At 42.8% G+C, this 23,939-nt stretch overlaps 1 protein-coding gene across 3 annotated transcripts in view; it reads right to left on the reverse strand.

Moving 5' to 3' along the window:
• Window positions 1-23,939, reverse strand: part of ST6GALNAC3 (ST6 N-acetylgalactosaminide alpha-2,6-sialyltransferase 3) — a 336,438-nt gene that overhangs the window by 270,153 nt on the left and 42,346 nt on the right. Inside the window, exon 1 of one of the 3 annotated variants that reach the window (XM_034778728.1) lies at window positions 11,339-11,579. The exons of the other annotated variants lie outside the window; for them this stretch is intronic. The gene's annotated coding sequence lies outside the window, so the exon portion shown is untranslated. Of the gene's footprint in view, window positions 1-11,338; window positions 11,580-23,939 lie in introns of those variants that run through there. 3 annotated transcript variants of the gene reach the window in all.

Consider the following 23,939-nt stretch of genomic DNA (forward strand, 5'->3'; position numbering starts at 1 on the left):
GAGGGTGTGCTGCCTACCAGCTGCAGCATTCCCCATTCAACTGAGTGCATGGGAATAAGAAAAGTTTGAAAATTTGGTTTTAACTTTTACAGTTCTTAATGGACTGAATCCCATATGCTTTATGCAGCTCCTGGTCCCCTATATGCCCTGCCATCCAACCTTGTGAAGCCCCAGGACACATGGAGTGAAATCTTGGCCCCACTGAAATTAATGCAAGTTTTGCTGGTGGAACTTAGGGTTCATAAAAGCAGGAATAATACCGTGTGCAGGTGAGACAGTCACCCCTCACTCCAGCCCCTTTATACTGAGTAAAAGGTCCAGCCTGGCCTAATGGAGCCCTAAAAGACCCATATCCAGCCACTAGAGGATTCCCCTGGTGCAGGGACTATGGAAGATCTGAGGACCCCTTCACAAGACCTGGCATAGAGGATATGCTGGGTTCAAGAGGGACATAGCATGGGCTGTGCTGCAGAAATTCTGGAAAGTGATGTAGTCTGCCTGGTAGCCTGGGACTGCTCAAACCAAGACTTGCCCCCAGGGATAAATTATGCCAGAGCCTCTGCAGTCCCCAGAGCAGCCAAGGATCAAGAGTGCACAAAAGATAGCAGAAAGCCATGTTAGCAGCACACTCCCCACATCGCTTCGGCTGCAAGTTCAGTGCTGCCCAGCACAGAGTCTCTCCCCACATGGCCCGGGACTGTGGAGACAGATACCCTTTCAAACTAGACCTTGTCTACACTGGCAAATTTCTACGCAGTAAAGTAGTTTTCTACGTTGTAATTCCCGAGGTATACACATTGCCAAGCCACTTAGTGCCAAGCCAAGCCACTTAGTGCGCTGTAAACAAACCACCCCGAAGAGAGGCATACAGCTTTCTGTGCCGGGGAGTACAGCGTTGTGGTGCCAGTGTAGACAGACACCCTGGTCGATTACAGCACTGTGATTGGCCTCCGGGAGGTGTCCCACAATGCCTGTTCTTGCCTCTCTTGTCATCAGTTTGAACTCTACTACCCTGCCCTGAGGTGACCAACCGTCATCCCCACCCCTTACATTCCTTGGGAATTTTGAAAGTCCCTTTCCTGTTTGCTCAGTGACGCGTGCAGTGGTCTCAACACATCTTTCCAGGTGGCCAGGCCTGCGCCGCCCCTCAGGCAATTCTCCGCTTGGAGCAATGCTGAGCTGCTGGACCTCATCAGCATTTGGGGAGAGGAGGCTGTCCAGTCCCAGCTGTGCTCCAGCCATAGGAATTATGATACCTACGGACAGATTTCACAGTGCATGACAGAAAGGGTCCATGACCAGGACACACTGCAGTGCAGGGGCAAAGTGAAGAAGCTGTGGAACATCTACCAAAAGGTGCGGGAGGCAAACCACCACTCTGGTGCTGCACCCACGAGCTGCCGGTTCTACAAAGAGCTGAACGCGATACTCCGTGGCGACCCCACCTCCACTGCGAAGGCCACTGTGGATACTGCGGTGGGTCGCATGCTAGTTGAGAGTGGACAGAGCCAGGAGGAGGAAATCTTGGATGAGGATGTGGAGGGGGAGGGGGACCCAGAGGCAGAGGATCACTCGGAGGCCAGAGATGCATGCACCCAGGAGCTCTTCTCTACCCTGAAGGAGGCTAGTCAGTCACAGCTGTCGGATCTTGGCGAAGTGCAAACTGGAGAGGAGGCCCCTGGTTAGTGACTTTGATTTGGGGAATCGCTGAAGCGAGTTGTTGGGGGCAGGAGGATTGCATAAAGCAGGCTTGCGTCTGTATGATGTGCGTCCCACCACATGCCTAGTCTGAGCGGCGGAACAGGGTGTTGATTGACTCCCTCACTTCACGGGAATCTGCCTCAGAGATCTCCACAAAACTCTCATGGAGATACTGGGCAGTCCGCTGCCGCAGGTTCTTTGGCAGAGCTGCTTTGTTCCTTGCCCCATTAAGGGTAACTTTCCTGCACCACTCTGCCATCACTGGGGAGGGGGGACCATTGCTGCACACAGGCGAGCCACATAAGGGCCAGGGCGGAAGCCTCAGCCTTGGAGAAGACCCTCCCTTGACTCCCTGCTCACCCTCAGCAGTGAGATATCTTCCATAATGAACACAGCCTGTGGAAAATGTGGGGACAGGACTGATTATCAGGCCCCCCCACCCCCCCACAGTGCTGACTCTCCCCAAGAGCCACGTGCCCAGTGTACAGTACGGTCCTGGAACATTGATTTCCCTGCCCCTGCGGTTACTCACCATTTGGGGGGTCTTGTGGCTCATGTGTGCTTGCTTGGGGTCAGCCAGTTAGTGACAGGTGTGTGAATAGTGGCTGTGTTTTAAAATGACTGAATCAGTGGTCTGTGTGTGGCAAACAATACTGCTTCTGTAAAACGTTGCATTTTGGCTTCACAGATATGACCCTGGGAGCCCAGCCTCCCTCTTTGCTATCGCCGGCTGAACAGCTGCGCAGAATTAGAAAGCGGCCATGAAGAACTAAAGAGGAGTTTCTGCGTGAAGTCATGATGCATTCCACTGCTGAAAAACAAGAATTGAAGGAGTGGCGGGACAGCGAGAAGAGGGACCAAAAGGAGAATGCGGCGCACCAGAACGAAGCCACAGAGCGGCTCTTAAACGTTATGGAGCGCCAAGCACACACGCTCCAGGCGCTACTAGCACTGCAAACTTAGCAGCTCTGTGCCCAACCTCCCCTGCAGCCGCTGTCACAAATCTCTTTCCCATGCACCCCCCGGACACCGCCAACACACTCTTATTAACCTCCTGGTTCCAGTCTGTATCCGCCGCATTCCACTCCTGCCTAGTCACATACCAGCTCTGCAGACTCCCAGTACCCACTGCACTCAACATCCGTCTCTCTGCAGTTTAGCCCTTCTGAAGTACAGTACCCGCTGCACTGTACTCCAAAGGAGAAGGTTGGATAGGATATCTGGACATACACAAATCTTTAACTGTCCCGGGAACACACCTCCTCCTGGGACCCTCCCATTCCCCATACTCCTCAGTGCCGATGTGTTTTTTTGTTTGTCTCTTTCCTCCGGTAGTTGTTTTTTAATAAAATAATTGTTTTGGTTTGAAAGCAATCTTCATTTTATTAACTGAAAGCAAACAGAGCTCTGCAAAGCAACAGTCAATTTTCTTAAACCTTCATAGTGCATTGTCTGCACCAATCACAATCACCTCCTAGCACTACAAGCACTGCACTCCCAAGCATAGCAACAAATATTAGTGGCTTTCAGCTTCAAATTGCTGCCTCAAGGCATCCCTGGTCCTTATGGCTCTGTGCTGCGCCCCTCTAATAGCCCTGGCCACCTGGAAAGATGTGTTGAGACCACTGCACGTGTCACTGAGCAAACAGGAAGGGGACTTTCAAAATTCCCAAGGAATGTAAGGGGTGGGGATGACGGTTGGTCACCTCAGGGCAGGGTAGTAGAGTTCAAACTGATGACAAGAGAGGCAAGAACAGGCATTGTGGGACACCTCCCGGAGGCCTGGTCTCTGGCTCTTCAAATTCAGCCTCCAGGCATTGAGCCTCAGCGGTCCAGCCCTGAGTGAAGCTTTCACCCTTCCCGTCACAAATATTATGGAGTGTACAGCATGTGGCTAAAGCATAGGAGTATTGTCATCAGTCAGGTCCAGCCTCCCATTTAGGTAGCACCAGCGGGCCTTTAAACGTCCAAAAGCACACTAAATAGTCATTCTGCACTTGCTCAGCCTGTTGTTGAACCGCTTCTTGCTGCTGTCAAGGTTCCCCATGTATGGCTTCATAAGCCACGGCATTAAGAGGTAGGCAGGGTCTCCTAGGATCACAATGGACATTTCGACTTCCCCTACAGTGATCTTCTGGTCTGGGAAGAAAGTCCCTGCTTGCAGCTTCCTGAACAGGCCAGTGTTCTGAAAGATGTGTGCGTCATGCACCTTTCCAGACCAACCTGCATTAATGTCCATGAAAGGCCCACAGTGATCCACAAGCGCCTAAAGAACCATAGAGAAATACCCCTTCTGATTAATGGACTCGGTGGCTAGGTGGCCTGGTGCCAGAATTGGAATATGAGTGCCATCTATCATCCTCCACAGTTAGGCAAGCCCATTCGTGCACAGCCATCCTCAGTGTCACACACGTTGCCCAGAGTCACGTCTTTTGGAGCAGGATGCAATTGGCCCTGCACACCTTCGTCAACACGAGCCCAACGGTTGACTTTCCCACTCCGAACTGGTTAGCAACCAATCGGTAGCAGTCTGGAGTAGCCAGCTTCCACAGTGCAATCACCACGCGCTTCTCCAACGGCAGGGCAGCTCTTATTCTCATGTCCTTGTGCAGCAGGGCTGCAGCGAGCTCATCACACAGTCCCATGAATGTCGCTTTCCTCATCCAAAAGTTCTGCAGCCACTGCTTGTCATCCCAGATGTGCATGACGATGTGATCCCACCACTCAGTGCTTGTTTCCCAAGCCCAAAAGCGGCGTTCCACTGTGGTCAACCACTCCATGAATGCCACAAGCAATTTCATTCTGTAACTACTACGCATGGCGAGATCTATGTCAAACTCCTTTTGCCTTTGTAGTTTAAGGAATAACTCCATTGCCACTCATGAAGTGTTAGTGAGAGCGAGCAGCATACTGGTCAACAGTGCGGGATCCATTCTTGCAGATCGAAGAGGCAGAGCGTGCAGTACACAAACCATTGAAAGATGGTGCCTAATGCGGAGAGAAGCACAAGGATTTCTGGGATGCAAAGCAATGCATCACACGGCATTGGGACAGAACCCAGGACGCCCCGCGACACCCTCCGCCTTCCCACAACTCTGAGCGGAAGTAGAGGAAGAGATGCTCTGTGGGATAGCTGCCCAGAGTGCACTGCTCCGAATACCACTGCAAGTGCCGCAAGTGTGAACACGCTATTGCACAGGCAGCTGACAGTGTGAACAAACAACAGCGGTTTCCCTTCAGCGCTCTCTGAGCAGCACTATAATTCTGCCAGTGTAGACATATTCTGACCATAGTTTCAGCTTTTTCTTTTATTTAATGGGGGATAACAAAGCATTTTATACACATTTTTATCTCAGAAGACCTGTGGCACAGCATACTTATTTTATTGAGGAGTTTTAATTACTTGTTTTTAAAAACAACTGGTACATTTTGCATAATTTAATATGCAGCAGTTTTATTGTAAAGTTCTGGAATACTAAAGTACAGTACAGTACTGCTATATAAGTAAAATTATTAACCTAGTGCTAGTAAGTTAAGAACATAAGAATGGCCATACTGGGTCAGACCAATGCTAGGTGCCCCAGAGGGAGTGAACCTAACCGGTAATGATCAAGTGATCTCTCTCCTGCCATCCATCTCCACCCTCTGACAAACAGAGGCTAGAGAGCATTCAGTGCATAGTCAGTGACATGTCCAATGGGCAGCAAGGCTAGAAAATTCCATATACATGTGGGAACAATCCTGGCAAACTGGGTGGAGTCATATTTTGCAGGTCATCTAAAAAACAGCTCAAACCACTTGCACTCCCAAGTCTTCCCTTTTTTTTTTTTTTTTTTTTTTCTCCCTATCTCCTGATTTCTTGTCTTTCCTCCCTGCCTCTCCTCTGCCACTGCTTCTGCTTGCAACTCCAGCCTCTACCTCCAGTCATTCCCCCGGATCCCCGCTATTCCTCTGCCTGCCTCAGAACAATCACTCTGAATCTTAAATTAGGCCCAACCAATGGGCCACCTACTTCATTTCTCTGTTGGGTTTATATCCATGAGTCTGCCCGGGTGGTTGTCATGCATCAGAGTTCAGGCTCCATATCTGTCACGGAAGTCACGGATTCCGTGATTTTCCACAACCTCGATGGCTGACCCCACAGCCACCCAAGCAGCTGGCTACAGGGCCAGCTGCTCTGGTGGCCCCCAGGACAGCCACACCAGCCCCGAGCAGTGTGCGGCCCCGGGCAGCTGGTGCCACTGCCCGTGGACACGGCCCCTCAGCAGCAACCTCCCCATGGCTCCCCCACAAGATTTAATCACAGGTCATGGGCCGTGAATTTTTGTTTATTACCAGTGACCTGTCCATGACTTATACTAAAAATACCTGTGACCAAATCGTAGCCTTAATCATAGTCATTATCTGACCTCCACAGGAAAGGATAATACTATGGATTATATGGGTACCAATGTGAATGAGCTAAAATGAAAGAGAATGTGGACAGAAAAGTATGAATGGATCATATAATGGTCCCTGCTTTTATAGAAAGGACATAAGGCAACTTCATTCAGCACCAGTATATAAACTAAAACTGACATCTGAAGTTTTAGAAAGTGGTCTAATCTCCTCTGGAATCCCTAGTGTTTAATCTGTCAGTTACCACACACAGATTTTGTATTTACTGCCAAGTATTAATTCTCTACTCTTTCAAGCATAAAAATCATCAGGATTGGACAATATAGTTATGGAAATATACTTTTTATGAGCTCTTGTTTTCACAGAGAATTCCTACCTGTTTTAGTTTATAAAGAAACAATCTATCCCCATTGACTGAAACCTTACACCCAGTATATTATCTGTGTGTCACAGAGAAAGTACCTTGGGCATGAAAAATATATCTGCTCTGGATTTAAACTTTATAGTTTGGGGCCGTTTGGATCCAAACCTCTCGTAGAAGCAGAGTAAGTGCTACCTTTCAGAACCAGCTGGAAGTTCCGTGCTATAAATGTCAGAGAGCTACTGAGAGAGTATTTTCTGTGAATGTGTTTTAACTCTGAAACTTACTCCCCACCACAGCCTAGATTTCTTAGGCCTGGTCTATACTACCCGCCTGAATCGGCGGGTAGAAATCGACCTCTCGGGGATCGATTTATCGCGTCCCGTCGGGACGCGACAATCGATCCCCGAATCGGCGCTCTAACTCCACCAGCGGAGGTGGTAGTAAGCGCCGCCGACAAAAAGCGGCAGAAGTCGATTTTGCCACCGTCCTCACAACGGGGTAAGTCGGCTGTAATACGTCGAATTCAGCTACGCTATTCACGTAGCTGAATTTGCGTATCTTAAATCGACTCCCCGCTGTAGTGTAGATGTACCCTTAGTCTCCCAGGCACACTGCCTATCTCTTCAGGCCCTGGGGGATGGGAGTGGAATTTATATTTATCATTGGGAGCACTGGGGGAAAAGTTACTTAGTTGCCTTTGCTGGAATTAATATTCTTATTGTTCATTATGGTGGATAAGGTAGGAGACTGTACATTTAATTATCACCAGGGCACTCAGAGAACTCAGGATGGGCACCTGTTAATTGAAATGACATCTATCAATGTATGAGAGAGATAAGGCCCTACTTCATTCGCGATATTGTGGAAATTGCAGACCTCACAATATTAGGCTTCCACCGCAATTTTTATTTTAATTATCTTATTTTGCACAGTCCACAATTTTGCATACATTGTGAGTAAGCAATTAGAACTGCACTAATATTCAACGACTGTAAAAGGCTAAAGTGATTGGACTAGATTTCTACAGCAGTTGTGTTAAGACTTTTACTATTCTGAATTTTATATTGTACCAGTCACTTTTTTTTGTAATGAATGTAATATAGTTGCAGAAAAATCTCTGGTAATCAAAGAAATTAGCAGGCATAACGTAATACTTGAGTGTTTATATCATTCCAGCAAATTTTCATTAAACAAATAGGTCTGCTCCGGCTTTTCCAAATTACCGCTATTAATAAAGGTCCATTATTACTTTTTCGCGATTTTCCATGTCTTATCTGCAACTCGAGTGCAATTATTTGACAATCATCCCATGATTCAAGTAATGCCTTATGCCTTATTGATAGAATAATGAAAACAGATACTTACCTGTCACATTGTGGAGTGCAATCCAAACCAGTGAGGGGTTGTCTCACCTCCTTACTTGAGCCCCGGCACCTAATTGCTTGAGCCTAATTGCTTGAGCCGTGACACCTCTTTCATTACAAATGAAGCACTGGCTGGTTTACATTAAAAGTAAAACAAGTTTATTAACAAAAGAAGATAGGATTTTAAAGTGAATTCAGGGATGATTTAGTTGGGGTTGGTCCTGCTTTGAGCAGGGGGTTGGACTAGATGACCTCCTGAGGTCCCTTCCAGCCCTGATATTCTATGATTCTATGATAAAAGATAGAGTTAGAAATGGTTACAAGCAAACCATTCCTCTGGTCAGGAACTTCCACAAAGTCCAAAGTGCTTGATTCCTTTGTCTCCTTGGTGAAAGATAGCTTGGGATTCTTTGCCCCTCTCCTTATAGTTCAGTAAACCTTTGAAATGGATTCTTCTGACACTTATCCCCCAAAGTAAAGTTCGTTCAAGCTGTGAGGAAGGCCACACAGAGCCTCCTGGTGAAGGAAATTTCATTCAGTCTTCTTCCCCTGCTGGTGTTTACTAATATGCAAGTTGATCTGTTTCCTGCAATCTCCTCCCTCTGCTGTCTTGATGGTTCTGAGTACCTTCTATGTATTTGCACTCCAATTGTCTCTTAACCTATCTTGGAAATACCTTCCAGGAGGCCACATTCCTTTGTCTAGGGAGGCCTAACTTTAGCCCTGCCTGGCAGACACACTTTGATAACAATTTCCAATATGTTTGGAATTTTGAAATTTGCCCTCCATACATACACCATATAATCACATTAAGGATCAGCATGTTACTAGCTTTCTACTGATATTTTACTTAACACCGCTAGGTTCAGGTTACGACATTAGTGCATTTGGGGTACATTCAACTGGTCAGGCCAGCTGAAATTTACTACCAGATACCAATGAGCCCCTTGGCCTCTTGCACTGGGATGCTGTTGGGTCCCACTCCCTACTTCACTTTCTGTTATAGAGCTATTAAATCTGTTACATCCTCCAGGAAGGGTGGCACAGTAACACAGCTGCTCTGACAGTCATTAGTAAATAAGCTCCCACAAGCTCCGTTTCCAACAAACAATAGCTATAGAGTGATCAGGATTTTATTTTTGCACTTTGCCATGTGCAGGGATGTGCCAGAGGTAATCAGCAGGAGCCTCTTGGTAGGATCCTGTCCCCAAACTGAAAGCAGGATCAGGAAAGTCTCTGACTCTAGTGGGTTAAATCCCTCTTTGGTACTGGTAAAGCATCCCTGCCAGAGAGGATTTTTAATCCTAGTTCTTCTGCAGAGAAAAACCATTTGAAATCCATCAAGTGCCAGCTATTTTGAAGCCATTTTTGCAGGGAAGGATCCTCCCAGAACCCCATTCTCTCATATTCTAGGAAACAAATTATATACATCAATGAACTCAAAATAGATTTCAGAAACAAAAGCAGAAACATTGCCAGCAAAGTGCATTTAAATACACTTGTTTGCCTAGTGGTGTTGCCTCCCTCCTGATTATGAGAAAGCATTCTGTTTAAATGGGAAAACAAATGAATAGATTCTCCAGCTTCTCACTCCCCCTCTCTGCAGCACATGGGGTTTCAATCACAGGGTTAAGCAGGACATTTTTTGTAGGAGCCCCTTGTTGAACTATTGGCAGCACATCACTGACCACGTGACCAAGTAGCTACAGAACTGGAATAATCTCCATTTCCATCCACATACCACATACTCTGGTTTCCCATCTTACAGGGCAATTTCCTTAGGTGTTCTACTGGGTTAGCCACCACTTATTTCTAATATATTTGATGAATTTATTTTAGTTTTTATAGCTTTATCTTTTATAGTCCATATAAACTTGTATGATTTCATCAGACCCTTATGCCCCATGTTCTGAGAAACCCCAAATTCTTCTCCAGCTTCTATTTTCAGGGAAAGGGCAACTTGGATTCCTCCTTCATCTAAACAGACTTGTCCAGACTGTTTTTGACCCAACTGCTCCCAAGTGATGGTTGATTGCTTGGCCAACCAGGACATTAAGCTCAGCTACCAAATATTTTCTTTTGAATAAGACAGGTTTCAGAGTAGCAGCCGTGTTAGTCTGTATCCGCAAAAAGAACAGGAGTACTTGTGGCACCTTAGGTGCCACAAGTACTCCTGTTCTTTTTGAATAAGAATGTCCTAGCAGTGTAGTCAATTCTTAATAGATGAATAGATAATTATAATTATTATTAATGTCAGGTCCTATGTAGTGCTTTTCATAAGTAGATCTCTTTTACAAAGATAGGATCATTAATCCCATTTTACAGATAGGGAAACTGAGGCACGGAGTGATGAAGTGATTTGTCCAAATTCACCCAGCAGGCTAGTAGCAGAGCCACAAATAGAACCCAGATCTTCTGAGTTCCTAATACTCTATCCATTATACCATACTGCCTATAAGGCCAACTGAATATCATCTCTGGCAGAGTGTTTGTGTTAATCAAACCAAGGGTGATACATTTATAAAACAGTTCCATTCAAGTAAGAAGAGAGTGTCAAGGGTAGGTGTTTGTTTAAGTGGCTTGTCTGATGGAAGGCCAAAATAAACTCCTTGACATGAAGGTCACACAATCATATACTTAACTCACAACTCTGGGTTTAACTCATTACATGAAGGTTACTTGCTAAAGGAAACCATCGTATACTTCTTTGCACAACGTTACTAACCCTGGAGGATTCATGTCATGTTGCAGCAGTGAATTATTTTTATACTGTCACTGAAATATTTAGAATGTTAGCATGGCAATAATTTAACTGTCCAGTGTTCATCCAATTATAAATAGCAATCTTGAACAGGACAGCTTGCTAATTGGGTGTTAGTACAGAACTTCAGTATCACGTCGAGACATGCTTTCCCCCTTTAGTATACCAATAGACAGTGTACAAAGTGCTGTATTAATATGAAAGAATCACTGTTAGGTACTAAAACTGCTGGGCAGTGGGTGTTGAACTTAAAAATGAATGCAATTTAAATGAAATATCATTGTAAAATAATTTCATTAGGGCTGCAATCCTTATTAAAGTTATGAGCGTGGCAAATGCTTTATTGAAAGGGTTTAAACCAGGCTAATTCTGAACGCCCTGCATTTTTCTAATCAAGTTAAAGAAAAAAAAACTATTCTTTAACTTTGCTCTGAATATATTCTAAGATTATCTGTATATATGTCTAATAGACTTGCACAAATTCAAATTAATATTGTATATAACCAGTGTATCTTAGTCTGGACTAGCAAAGATAAATAACAATGCAGCATTTTAAAGCTGTTCCAGGAGTTAGTTACAAAACTTCAAGGAGAAGTCAAGTAGCTAGTACTCCTTGAAGTGCACAATCTAGATATAGCCTGACTGTGGACAGACACTTGCAGTGTTATTGTTATTGACAAAATTTCCACAACAGAGACACAAACTAATAAACCAAAAGAATCAATTATCTTTCTCTGTAACGTATTTTACCTTCCTTGTCCTCTGCTTCCCCAAGCACAGGCCCTTTAAGTAATTTCTTCAGAGGAAGTGCCAGGCACTGGCCGACCATCCATAGAAGGGAGAATTCCTGTATAATCAGCCTCCTGAAGTCTTCTAGAGCCCAAGACTGACTCAGAGGCTTACAGCCTTACCTTATGGTCTGTACATAAAGTTTACAGCGAGCTCTGAATTGGACCTACCTGTGTACCCAAGTGTCTGCTCTCAACCATTCTTCTGCTGTAATGCCTCTACCTTGGATAATGTGTGCTTATCGCTGCATCCTACACTGTCAGTGTGTGTAATTATGTCTCCATGGCTCTGGCAAGAAAGACTTTTACCTACGCCTTTATTTCAAGTGGCAGGGCTTGTGCTTTGGGAATGCAGGTCTTATGTTCAGTTGCAGACCAATACCATAGTGCCTGCATCCATATGCAGCTACAGTGCATTATACCAAAGTTACAGCAGTGCCTTAAAAACTGAAGCACTGAGACAACAGCCCTAATATCGTTATGATATTCAGTTGTCATATCTGCTCTGCATACATAGTCACACAGCAATTACTATGTTGCCAAACTCTTGTCACAGCATGCACTGGTTTCCTGGATATTCTCTTTAGTTATTCCCAAATCCTGGTAAAAATTCAAGAGAGATCCTCAGAAAATGCCACTTACAAATCTCATCCCATCCCATCTCTGCATATCAGCAAGTTTTATCTCAGTGCTGGGCCACAAGGTTCTTCTCACTATTTCTATCAATATGCTTGAACTATATAAATGAACTGTTTGTTATAGTGAAATATGGAGATATTTCAGATCTCAACCCATCTCTCAGAGAATAAAACAAATTATGTAAACAAACAAACTCACCTCATTCATTGGCAATTGATCTGACAAATTAATGTGAAACTGGACAATATGAAACAGAAAGCAAAGTCCCCCAGATGGATTTCAGATTTGATCACAACCATTCAGCCAGCCATATGCAGTAAAATAGTGATTAACTAACATTTGAAGCGGAAATAAAGTTGAGCAAAACACAGCATGATTTCTAGCATAGACAGGCCTGGGCACGGTGCAGAGTATGACAGTATTTCCAATTTTTTTTTGTCAGACTCATTAATGCTGAACAACCAAGCAGCATTGTTTGATTTGAGCCTTTATGGTGCACTACCAGGTTTACTCTTAATGGAACTCTTACTGGAAAATTACCTTTTGGGGAAAATTACAAAGTGAGCTTTACAGGAAAAGCCTGAAGAGAAAGGATCAGTAAACAGAGGTCCCAAATTCTTGTCACCTGGCTAATGTAATGATTAAGAGGTGAGTTAGTGATGTAAGCACCAGGTTTGAAATACCTAGACTTCTTGGAATTCTGGGTTCAAATCTCATTAGGATTGGTGTCCTAGGTAGATAAATTGAACTTCATGCAATTTACTAATGAGAACCTTAAAACCGAATGAATGAAACCTTTAAAAAAAAAAAAGTACAAAAATAAATAAAAACCCAAAACACAAACAAAAATAAAGGTAGCAAATCATGACTGCCAAGTTTCACACAGCTCTATGCCAGTCCTATTCAGACTTATGTATAAAAGAATTAACTAAACAATTGATCATCTGCCTGGCAATAGCTAAGTATGTTATTGTGCTTTTTAAAAAACAAGAGCAAAAAAGTCAGCATTAGCTTTATTCCAAAGCCATATAGTGGAATACAAAGAGAACAATTACAGAACTACTGGATGGAAAGCAATCATGGTATTTTAGTTAAAGAAGCTGAGATTAAGTAGTATAATGTACTCATCTGTTGTCTGTCATAATGAAGGCAGTAATTTGTTCCAATACCATTTAAATAACTCAAATCATTTAGCATGCATAGTAAACTTCACAATGACACACAAAACATTTAAAAAGCTATAATTTGTTAGAAATCAGAGGACAGGGATAAAATGGCAACAATAGGGTAAGGTTAAAGCAATATAATTTCACTTTTAGGATTTCTATGAGCAGTCTACAGGGGTAAGGAGAGAATGCCACTCTCTTGGAAATGAGTCTACATGGATTACTGCAAAATGTAATAAGCATTAAGAATTATTCTTTATATGGAGCAAATACAGTTTTTCTACTTGAAACTGGATGAAGGTTATTTAGAACCTAAAAGCTGGTGATCTCTAGAAAATTCTTTTGAGAATTGTAAAGGCTGCTCTAGAGCGGAGATGGAGGCTGAGAGCCCATTAATGCAGACTGGCACACCAGAGGAGTGTCATTATGGGATTATATCAGCTAAGGCTACACTAATCAGTTATGTGTACACTATTTCTTCTGACAAACGCGAATTAAGCACAGATCAACCTTCAGCAGGGTTTGATTCTCCATATATTCTTTATCATGAGAAAAACAAGTTTCACTTACCATGTGTTCTGGGAGTAGGTCCCATTTTCTTCAGCTTTCAAATATTTTATACCTTTTTGGTACTGTGAAACATTTAAATGAATTCCCCTTTAATAAATATTCCTTTCATAAAGAACACATGGTGCATTCACGAGAGGGGAAGAGAGAGAGAGAGAGAGAGAGAGATATTCCCTTTTAACCAGAGACTTGGATTCTGAAGCAAACTTAGGGGCAGCACTTCCTGACCCAGTGCAGAGCCAATGGACCAAAACACTGCAAAAGGGATGCAGGAGGGCAGCTGCTGATATTCTAACTTCCATGCACAAAAAGTAGTTGGGATGGGCTGTATCATAGCTCCTCAGCCACCACCAGACTAGGGCCCTGATACTGCAAACACTTATGCACATGCTTACTTTACGACTGTGAGGAGTCTAATTGAATTCAATGGGACTACTTGTGGTAGTAAAGTTTCCATCTTCTCAAACACTGAAGAGTTCCCCACACGACACAAATGGAGATCAGTCTAATCTATGGCATAAAGACCCCATCCTGCTTTCACTGGAGTCCATGGTAAGACTCCCATGTGATTTTCAGGATTATATTCCAATGCAGAATTGCACAATCCAATAGGAAGGGAAGACGAGATAAGGAGCCAGAGATTATTTAAAACAGTAAATATTTATAATGTATATACACCTCTACCCCGAAATAACGCTGTCCTCGGGAGCCAAAAAATCTTACCGCGTTATAGGTGAAACCGCGTTATATCGAACTTGCTTTGATCCGCCGGAGTGCGCAGCCCCCCCCCTCCTCCGAGCACTGCTTTACCGCGTTATATCCGAATTCATGTTATATCGGGTCGCGTTATATCGGGGTAGAGATGTATATGCAGCTAAATTTTATATTATTTGGGAAAAAAACAAAGAGAAAGGTAAACCTTTTTTGGGTTTTAAGTCAAAGATGTTTGAAAGTTTCCCAATATGAAAACTCCCTTTTTAAATCAACCCCGATAAAGAAATATATGTCCAGATGCAAGAGATAAAACTCCAATAGAAAACTGATCTCCCAAAATAGATCTGTTAAATAAATATATTTTCCATTTAGTAAACACCTAAATCTCTCATAATGCTTCTAAACAAATGTATGTTAAAGGTGTACAACTTACTGGTAAAATGAAACACTGGTGTCAAGTTGATCCATTTCATAAGTTACTATCTGAGTGACCTACCATTCCACTGACTTTTCTTATGACACTCTCTTACTCAGTAAAATGAGTAGAGCAGAGTAAATATTGCAAAAAAAATTGTTAGTGAATGATTGTTCACATTCAAAAGTGAATTTCTATTTCACTGTATTCACAACCCTTTTGGTGTTTGCCTTCCATGAACATTAGCAAGCTAGAGCTATAGTAATGCTAGTAGTAGCAAAAAACTGAATTGTGTATTAGACTGCAAAATACACAACTCATAGTATATTAATTAGTTACATAAGTCTTCCAATCTGGGAAAAGAAATAATACCACATCACTTGGGAATATTCATAATGGTCAGTTAATGAACAAACTAAAATGTTTTTTTACTGGAGAAATTTGTAAAATTTCAAATCAAATAGGTATATGAATTTTGCAATCTGTTTGCAAAACAAAACTGGTGAAGTTAGTCAAATAAAATGATTCCTTTCAAATTATTTTGTCATCTCTAATAGTAAGATACTTCACTTAAAATTCATAATTTTAAAATATTGCTAGAGTTCAAACAAATTAAAAACTAATAAAAGCTAGATGTGACGAATACAAGAGAAATTGCAAACAAAGATTTTCTTAAGAATGAATTATCATATACAATAGTTCTCTTCAAATACTAACAAATGGAGTATGGTAAATCAGTACAAGAGCTATATTTTATCAAAATGTATTAAAGAAAACATGAGTCAATGTCTAGCTTATTTATTGTGTGCTATATATGATGACCCAGCGATCACCTTAAGTATACTGGAGTTGCATCACCACCATAGAGACTACAATTTACAGCACCACATATTTCTCATTGTAAAGGGTGTTCTGGACACAGTATCTAGCAGAATAAAACCCTTAAAACATACAGTACTGTAGATTTTTTAAATGTCCAATATAAAGTCACAACTTCTAACACCTCCCAAGACTGGATAGGGTGGAGCAAAGCTTTTAAATGATGATGCACTTCTAAAAATCCTCCTCGTTGTTATGTCAGTAACCAAGAGTGATTAAATTCCACCTCCAGTGTAACAATGTTGAAATGACTGGCATTTCAACTGTGATAATAGCACTTACGTGGCACTTTAGATGTTCAAAGTGCTGTATGAAATTCAATTAATCCTCAACTGCAATGTGAAGTACATTAAGCATTTATTTTTTTAATACACAAACACACACAGAGAGAGAAATTAAGAATAAAGAAGTGACTTGCGCAAGTCTATGTGGCAAATTAGTGCTGAGTCAGTATTGCTGTTCGATAACCAGGATGATTTCTTTAGAGCTCTTTATAGTTTAACATGATGACTGTAGCCTTATATCTGTCCCCCACCCCCTTCTAAAATATTTGCATCTTATGCAAAGTAAGCGGGAAAGGGGAACAGAAGTTATCTAGGAACCAAAACTTGTATACAAAGTCTCCTTCATGCTATTACAAACAGAAGTACATTATCTTAGATACTTATATGCAGAGTCGTAACTAGAGCATTTTAGCACCTGGGGCGAGCAACCATATGTGTGCCCTCTGCTGTTTTTTTCCCTTCATTTTTCCACCCCATTTTTCCGCCCCTGCGACTTTGCACAATGGGCAGTGGCCCCACTTGCCCCACCCTGGTTGCAGCCCTGCTTATATGGCCCCCATCACTGTAATATCTGTATTTATCCTCTATACTCTGGTGAGGTAAGGCAGTGCTATTGCCCCTGTTTTACAGATGAGAAACCGAGGTATGGAGCGGCTAAGTGACACTGGGAGTCTGTGTCAGAGCAGGCAATTAAATCTGGGTCTCCTAAATTCCAGGCTAATGCCACAAACACTAGGACATCCTTCCTCTCTAGATATTCATCATATCTAAATTTCTAACATTCAAAATAATTATATAGGTCTGAAAACAAAAAGTAAATCCTACCAAAAATCTTTTGTCTTGTCTTTCAAAACTTCATTACATACCGTTTTGCTGTATTCACTCCTTTTGCAAATTTCTAGTCATATTTGTAGTCCAAAACAATTGCTACTTCTACACCCTTTATTAAGTTAAAATATTTTTTCCAATAAAGCTCACAATGCCAGTATTTGTAAGAGTCCAGTGAAAACAAAGTCATTTTTAATATCGGTAAAGAGAAATCAACTAAAAGCCAATAGTCATCAGTTTGCCCTGTGAACTTTTGTTTTTGGCACTGCCAGAGGTGCTTATGAGTTCATCTAATCACGAAAACAAACCAAAACACCAACTTATACAATTCACACCTCAAAATAAAATAAAATACTGACCAGGAACTCTTCACCATCAGAGTTCACAACACACACTAATAATTAGTGAATTTGAAAAAATCATAAGCTGCTCATGGTTATTCCATTAACAGGAGAGGAAAAAAAGACTAAAATTCATCAATAAAGATATTTTATTACAAAATTATTTGCTCAGCTCCAGTCAAAAACTTCTCACTGGGAGTAAGGGGAGCAGGGTGTCTCTGACAGAATGGATCTTAAGGGTAACACAATAGGGGGGAGGGATAGCTCAGTGCTTTGAGCACTGGCCTGCTAAACTTAGGGTTGTGAGTTCAATCCTTGAGGGGGCCACTTAAGGATCTGGGGCAAAATCAGTACTTGGTTCTGCTAAGGAAGGCAGTGGGCTGGACTCAATGACCTTTCAGGGTCCCTTCTAGCTCTGAGATAGGTATATCTCCAATAGCACAGGTTTGAGAGAGGGCAGACTAGAGTGTCCCCGAGTCTCCACAAGTTTGCTGATGGTTCCAGTGAACACAAAATGCTTCCCCCTATGATTCCTGAAGTAGTTTTCTGAGGCTGTGCCTCTGTCCTTGTTCCCCACTGTTCTTATGCCTGCAGACCTCCCATTGGAGTCAATTAGAATTTTGCATGAGTGAGCACTGCAGGGTCTGGCCTATTGGCATTAAACAACTCATCATTTTTAATTGGCACTTTAAGTTCCATCAGACTACAGAACACATCTCATGCTGCCTTAGTAAATGTTTGCACAGAGTAACAATTTGGTTCAGTCATGTTAATAGTCAGAAGTGATCCAAATATATACTGGTTAAATACAAGAGCTGGGCGAACTGTCTGAGGACAAAGACATCCAGATTTTTTTAAATCAGTACCTATTTTTAAAGTTAACCTTGTTGCTGTGATCCAATCCAGACCACTATATCTAATTATTCTGGCCCAGACTCATTTTCTCTAGATGGTTTGGTCCACCCCAGATAAATACTGTGTGTACTGGTAAGTTTATAAAACCATTTTCCATCACCAAATTCATCTTTAAGGAAATGTTTTTAATGTCATTATTTATCTCTTAAAGGCTGTAACAGCAGGCTAATTTATCAGTACTCTGTTCTAAATAGGATATGCATGGCTGTCCTTATGGGTTATCTTTAAAAGGAAATCTGCTATTAGGATTAGTCTTTTTTGTTTGTTTGTTTTTCATAATACCCCTGCACCTAGCGCATCTTCCCCCCAAAAAGGAACATGAAGAACAAGCATTTGATTTCATGTTTTAGAGATTTTATGCACTCAGGAAGTTTATTCTTTGGACTCAGATATGCTGAAATATCAGAATTTACATAGACATCAACGGACGGTGCGCTATGTAGGGTCACATTTTCCTAAGACTCTAAACCAGTTAACATAAAAGACTTGGCTTTGTTGACTTATCCCTGGGGTGGGGAATGTTTTATTTTTTATAAATGTCAAATGCACCTGATATTATCTGTTTAATATTAACTTGCCTGACTGCCAGGAGTTAACTCAACGGAGGCTTTAAAGGGGGAAGCTACAAGAAACAAAGATAATGGCAAAGATAAGGTTCCTTGAGGAAACAATGGCTGGACTATCAATGGTGAAGAAACTACTTGTCTGTCTCCATCCAGGCTAGAATGGTACTAAAGCCTGGGATCAAAGGGGATCTAAAACCTCAAAGACCCTAGAAAATGCAGGGCCTTGGGGAGCTAGGAGAGGTCACCTAGGGTATTGTCACGAGTTAGCCCATTAGACCCTTGTATTGTAAAGTCCTTGAGACAGGAACTATGTCTCATTTTTATGTAGTATTATTATCATTTGTGATGCCTAATGCACTAGGCCTCTGGGCACTATCACAATACAAGTAATAAAACGAATTTATTGTACTAAAATTAAATCATGCTTAGAGTCAGGCTGGGCAGTGACCCAAAGGAGTACAAAAGAACATGCAGCGTCATACTAAATATATTTGTGTAAAGACAGAACAACAAGTGATAATGCTTCAGTAGCAAGTCAGATGGATTTTTTCTGTGGTGTCCTAGAGTTAAAAGGAAAATTGCAATCAGTCCCTCAGTAAAATTGAATTTGACACCTCTTTTCTATTGAGATTAGGAATTATCTTCCAAACCTGCACTTTGGAGCATCAGTGTCAACCTGTCTGGAATATAATTTAGATTTTTCAGCAACATAAGATGCCTTCTCTTCTGTAGTCATTAGTGGCTGGCATACATACACTGACAGAATTATAAATGAAGGCCCAGACAGTTTGCACCACTCATCCAATGTTTTGCCAGTTGCTCTAAACCTCTCTGTGAAAGGGAAAAATGCACCTCTCTAACTAGGGTCTATCCATTTTTTTGATTTTTGAAATCAATGTCTACATTTCTTTTCACAGAACAAAATAATTTCAATGGAATGGCTGGAAAAGACATAGTATGGTTATAAAATTAGGAGCACTCCTTCGCAGATTTAATTCTCTCATCATATAAAAGATGAGCTAATATATATTAGCAGGTATTTCTTGGAGAGGAATCTGAAACCAATGAGGAAAAAATGTTTCTTTTGAAATGGAAACAGACTGGGAACTCTCATTCCCTCTAGTAACCACTGGAGCTTAGACAACGGACTCAAGTGTGTGAACTGCATCCTTTTGTTTGATTTATTGAACAACACTGTGTCATGCTGTGCTGTCACATTTTAAGCAGACCTCCTGTGATTAAATAAATGGGGAGCTCTGCTTCAAACTGGTGGCACAGTAAGGCCTATAGTTATCTAGGAAAGATTCCTCCCAAGTGAGAACAGAAATGAAGGTCATCCTCTAGGAAGAGGGAGCATGGGGGTAGGACTTACTTTAATGTGATGTAACATTTTGATTGTTTCTCATGTATTGTGGCAGTCAGGGCCACAGATAAGAAAATATAAAAGGGGCTTAGAAACCAGAAACCCAAGGAATTGGTGCCATTGATGGTGAAAACTGGTGCAACGTAGGGCATGGATGAAAAAAGCAAAATACTTTTAAAATAAGATCACATCGGGCGCGGCAGGTATTCAAGAAAGATGGGATATTCTATATGAGTTTCAAGAAAGGGATTCATTGTACTGGGTTATTTACAATTTTTGCCAAGGAACACACGTTTAACCAGTAATGAGGGAAGAAGCAACATCTGGGTACAACACAAAATTATTTAGGTAAGTCAAGACAAGATGGTGAGAAACTTCAGAGATACTTCTCCAAACTAAGTGAATGCACAATATGATGGCAGATGAACCTGAGGGTATGTCTACATTTTGTAGCTGTGGGTGCAAGCTGCCCTGAGTACGTACCCATCCAAGATGCTATGTATGTACTCAGGATGGCTAGCCCTTCCCACCATTGCAACTACACCTTATTTTTAGCACACCAACTGGATCAAACCTAGCATGAACATGTCTCTTCAAGCTGGGAATTACATCCCCAACTCAAAGTGTTGACATACCCTGATTGTTGAGGTGTGGAAGGTGTCTAAGGAAGGAATAATTTGCACAGACACATTGCTGGGCTCCAAATTAACTGTTAACTAGCCAAAAGAATTGAGTATCAGAGTGGCAAAATGGAGCAGTGATTAAAAAAAAAAATCAAACAAAATGTTAGGGAGGATAAAGAATGGGCTGAGAGAAATAATACTGAGAGTATTATACCGCCATTATAGGTATCATTTTTTCTGTGGTGTCAATGGCACACTCTTACTTTGAATATTGCATTCGGTTCTGGTCCGCCCCTTTCAAAATAGCTAGAGAAGTAACAGAAGGGGTCCAGAGATGGGTAACAAAAGTGACTGGAGTCATGGAAAGACTTCCATCTGAAGAGAGATTGAAAAGATTAGACAAGTTGGTTTATAGAGGAGACACAAGAGTCATCATGATAGAGGTATACAACACAATGAATGGTATGAAGAAGCTAAATTGGACACTTCTACTTACCTTCTCATTATACTAAAGCAAGGTTAATTAAAGAACAATAAAATTGAAAGGCAAAAAATCTAAAGCTAGTAAGCAAACGTCCTTTTACACAGCACAGTCAGCCAGTGGAACTCATTGCCACAGGATATCAGAGACCAGAAGCTAAATTTAAATAATTGATTATTCAATTATATTAATACTGAGAACATCCTATATTTTATGTGTTGCCGGATCTTGCAACATTATCACAAGGCGATTTTGGCCCCTGCTGCAGGCAGTTTCACAACATGAAAAGCCCAGCAGAGGCAGGGTGAGGTGAAATGGGGGGAGGAGGTGGAGACAGAAAGATCAAGAGGGATCCCCTCCAGCATGTTCCATAGACTAGGGGAAGGGGCAGTAAACTACATACCCACAAACCATGAGTTCTAGTCCTAGCTCTTCTTTAATACAAAGTCCACCCTCCCCACCCCCAAAGTAATTGTTAGATACTACATTGCAAAACTTTGTCTTTAGATGTGAATTTGGATATTGTATTAATATTTGTTTTATTGTTGCATTTTTAGGGTTTGTATTTTGGTTAATGGGAGCTGTCCCTTTAAGCACAGAATATGACAGACTGATAGCAACCTGTGGGAGATTTTGCCTGTTTCCAGGGAGTAGAAGAAACTGCTTGTGAAAGCTCCAAAAGGTCAGAACTTGATTTAATAAGTGCATCTTTCCCGAAAGCAAGCTTCATTCTCAAAAGGGTACCATTAGCACTTATGGGGGACTAGATACCTCAGGGTGACATTAATGAGCTGTAGAGCCTATCCCCTGTAGGTTATCAATTTGAATCCAACCCAGATCAGCACAGATTAAAAATTGATCTAATGGAAATTTGGTAGCCTCTTTAGGATATGAGTTTGGAGAGTCCTAGTTCCACCATGTCACAAACTCACCACTAGGCAGACTGTAAGCTATTCATGGCCTGGACTGCCGTGCGATTAGACGAGCCCAGCGGGACGCGCTGTGCATCCGGGAGGCTTTGAAAGCTAGGTTCCTCAGTGAGCAGGGTAACCTGTGACTATTAAGTTTGTTTAAAGAGAAGCTGAACCTGCCCCCGTTTCTTTACCCACTTAATGTTGACTATCCTCTCCAGCTACATACCCTGTTCACCCCGTCCCCCCCCCCCTTCCAACACATGTTTAAAAATGAAATAAAATAAATGGAAAAATAAAATAAATGAACACCGTTTTCTTTGTTACGGATTTTGCGGTAAAGTGTTGAAACTGGGATGCAGACTGTGGTGGGGAGCGGGCGTAGTGATGGAAAGGACGCTTCTAAACTCGAGCAATGACAGGCTCGTGCTCCTAGAGCGGTCCGCTGTGGTGACTGGTTGTTTCAATGGAGCCTGCCACCCCTCCTTTTCTGGACTCTGTGTGTGGGGGCTATGTGACTTTGTGGCGGAGGAGGATGGTTACAGATCCCCTGCTGCGTGGCTCTGTGAGCCAGGATAAGGACCGCTGCATAAGATCTGTAACCGCCCTCCCCCGCCACAAAGTCACATGGCCCCCCACACACAGAACATGAAAACCACCTCCCAGACTAACCAGGGTGGCTAGTGACTGCAATGTGTGTGTGACCTTCTGCTGAACCTGTCCCCGTGTCTGTACCCTGGTAAAGGTGACTGTCCTCTCCAATTACCAACCTCCTTCCCCCCTTCAAACACACTCTCCCCTAAAAGAACATGATGGAAACAGTAATTAACAGAAACGTATCTTTTATTAGCAACTACACAGTTAGAGGATGAAACTGGGACGGGGACTTGGGTGAGGTGGGAAGGAAAGGACTTATCAAATTTTTGGGAATGAGAGCCTTCTGGTACTTGAGCGGTCTGCAGGGGTGGAGTGACAGTTTTCACGGCCCCTGCCGCCCCTCCTTCTTGGGACTTTGGGTGAGGGGGGGATGGGATTTTGTGGCGGGGGAGAGCGGTTAGAGATAGACTGCAGCAGGGCTCTGTCCTCCTGCCTCCGGTCCTGCAGAACATCCACAAGGCCCCGGAGAGTGTCCGTTTGCTCCCTCATTAGTCCAAGCAGCGTTTGAGTCGCCTGCTGGTCTTCCTGCCGCCACCTCTCCTCCCGTTCGCTGTGTGCTCGCTGGTATTGCGACATGTTCTCCCTCCACTGGGTCTGCTGGGCCGCCTCGGCTCGGGAGCAGCCCATAAGTTCTGAGAACATGTCATCCTGAGGAAGCGGCTGTCGACAATATCCCATCCTCAGAGTCCACGGTCAGTGGTGGGGTAGTGGTGGCGGCCGCACCTAGAATGAAATGCAGTGCCTCGTAGAAACGGCATGTCTGGGGCTGGGATCCGGAGCGTCCGTTTGACTCTTTGGTCTTTTGGTACGCTTGTCTCAGCTTCTTGATTTTCACGCGGCACTGCGTTGCATCCCGCCTGTATCCTCTCTCTGTCATGGCTTTTGAGATCTTCTCGTAGAGCTTTGCATTCCGTCTTTTCGATTGCAGCTTCGAAAGCATGGACTCATCGCCCCACACAGCGATCAGATCCAAGACTTCCCGATCAGTCCATGCAGGGGCCCTCTTTCTATTCTGAGATTGCATGGTCACCTCTGCTGGAGAACTCTGCATCGTTTCCAGTGCTGCTGAACTCACCACGATGTCCAAACAGGAAATGAAATTCAAACTGCCCAGACAGGAAAAGGAATTCAAATTTTCCCGGGGCTTTTCCTGTGTGGCTGGTCAGAGCATCCGAGCTCGGACTGCTGTCCAGAGCGTCAACAGAGTGGTGCAC

The sequence above is a fragment of the Trachemys scripta genome, chromosome 8, assembly GCF_013100865.1.
Source record: "Trachemys scripta elegans isolate TJP31775 chromosome 8, CAS_Tse_1.0, whole genome shotgun sequence".
In the NCBI taxonomy this organism is placed as follows: Eukaryota; Metazoa; Chordata; order Testudines; family Emydidae; genus Trachemys; species Trachemys scripta.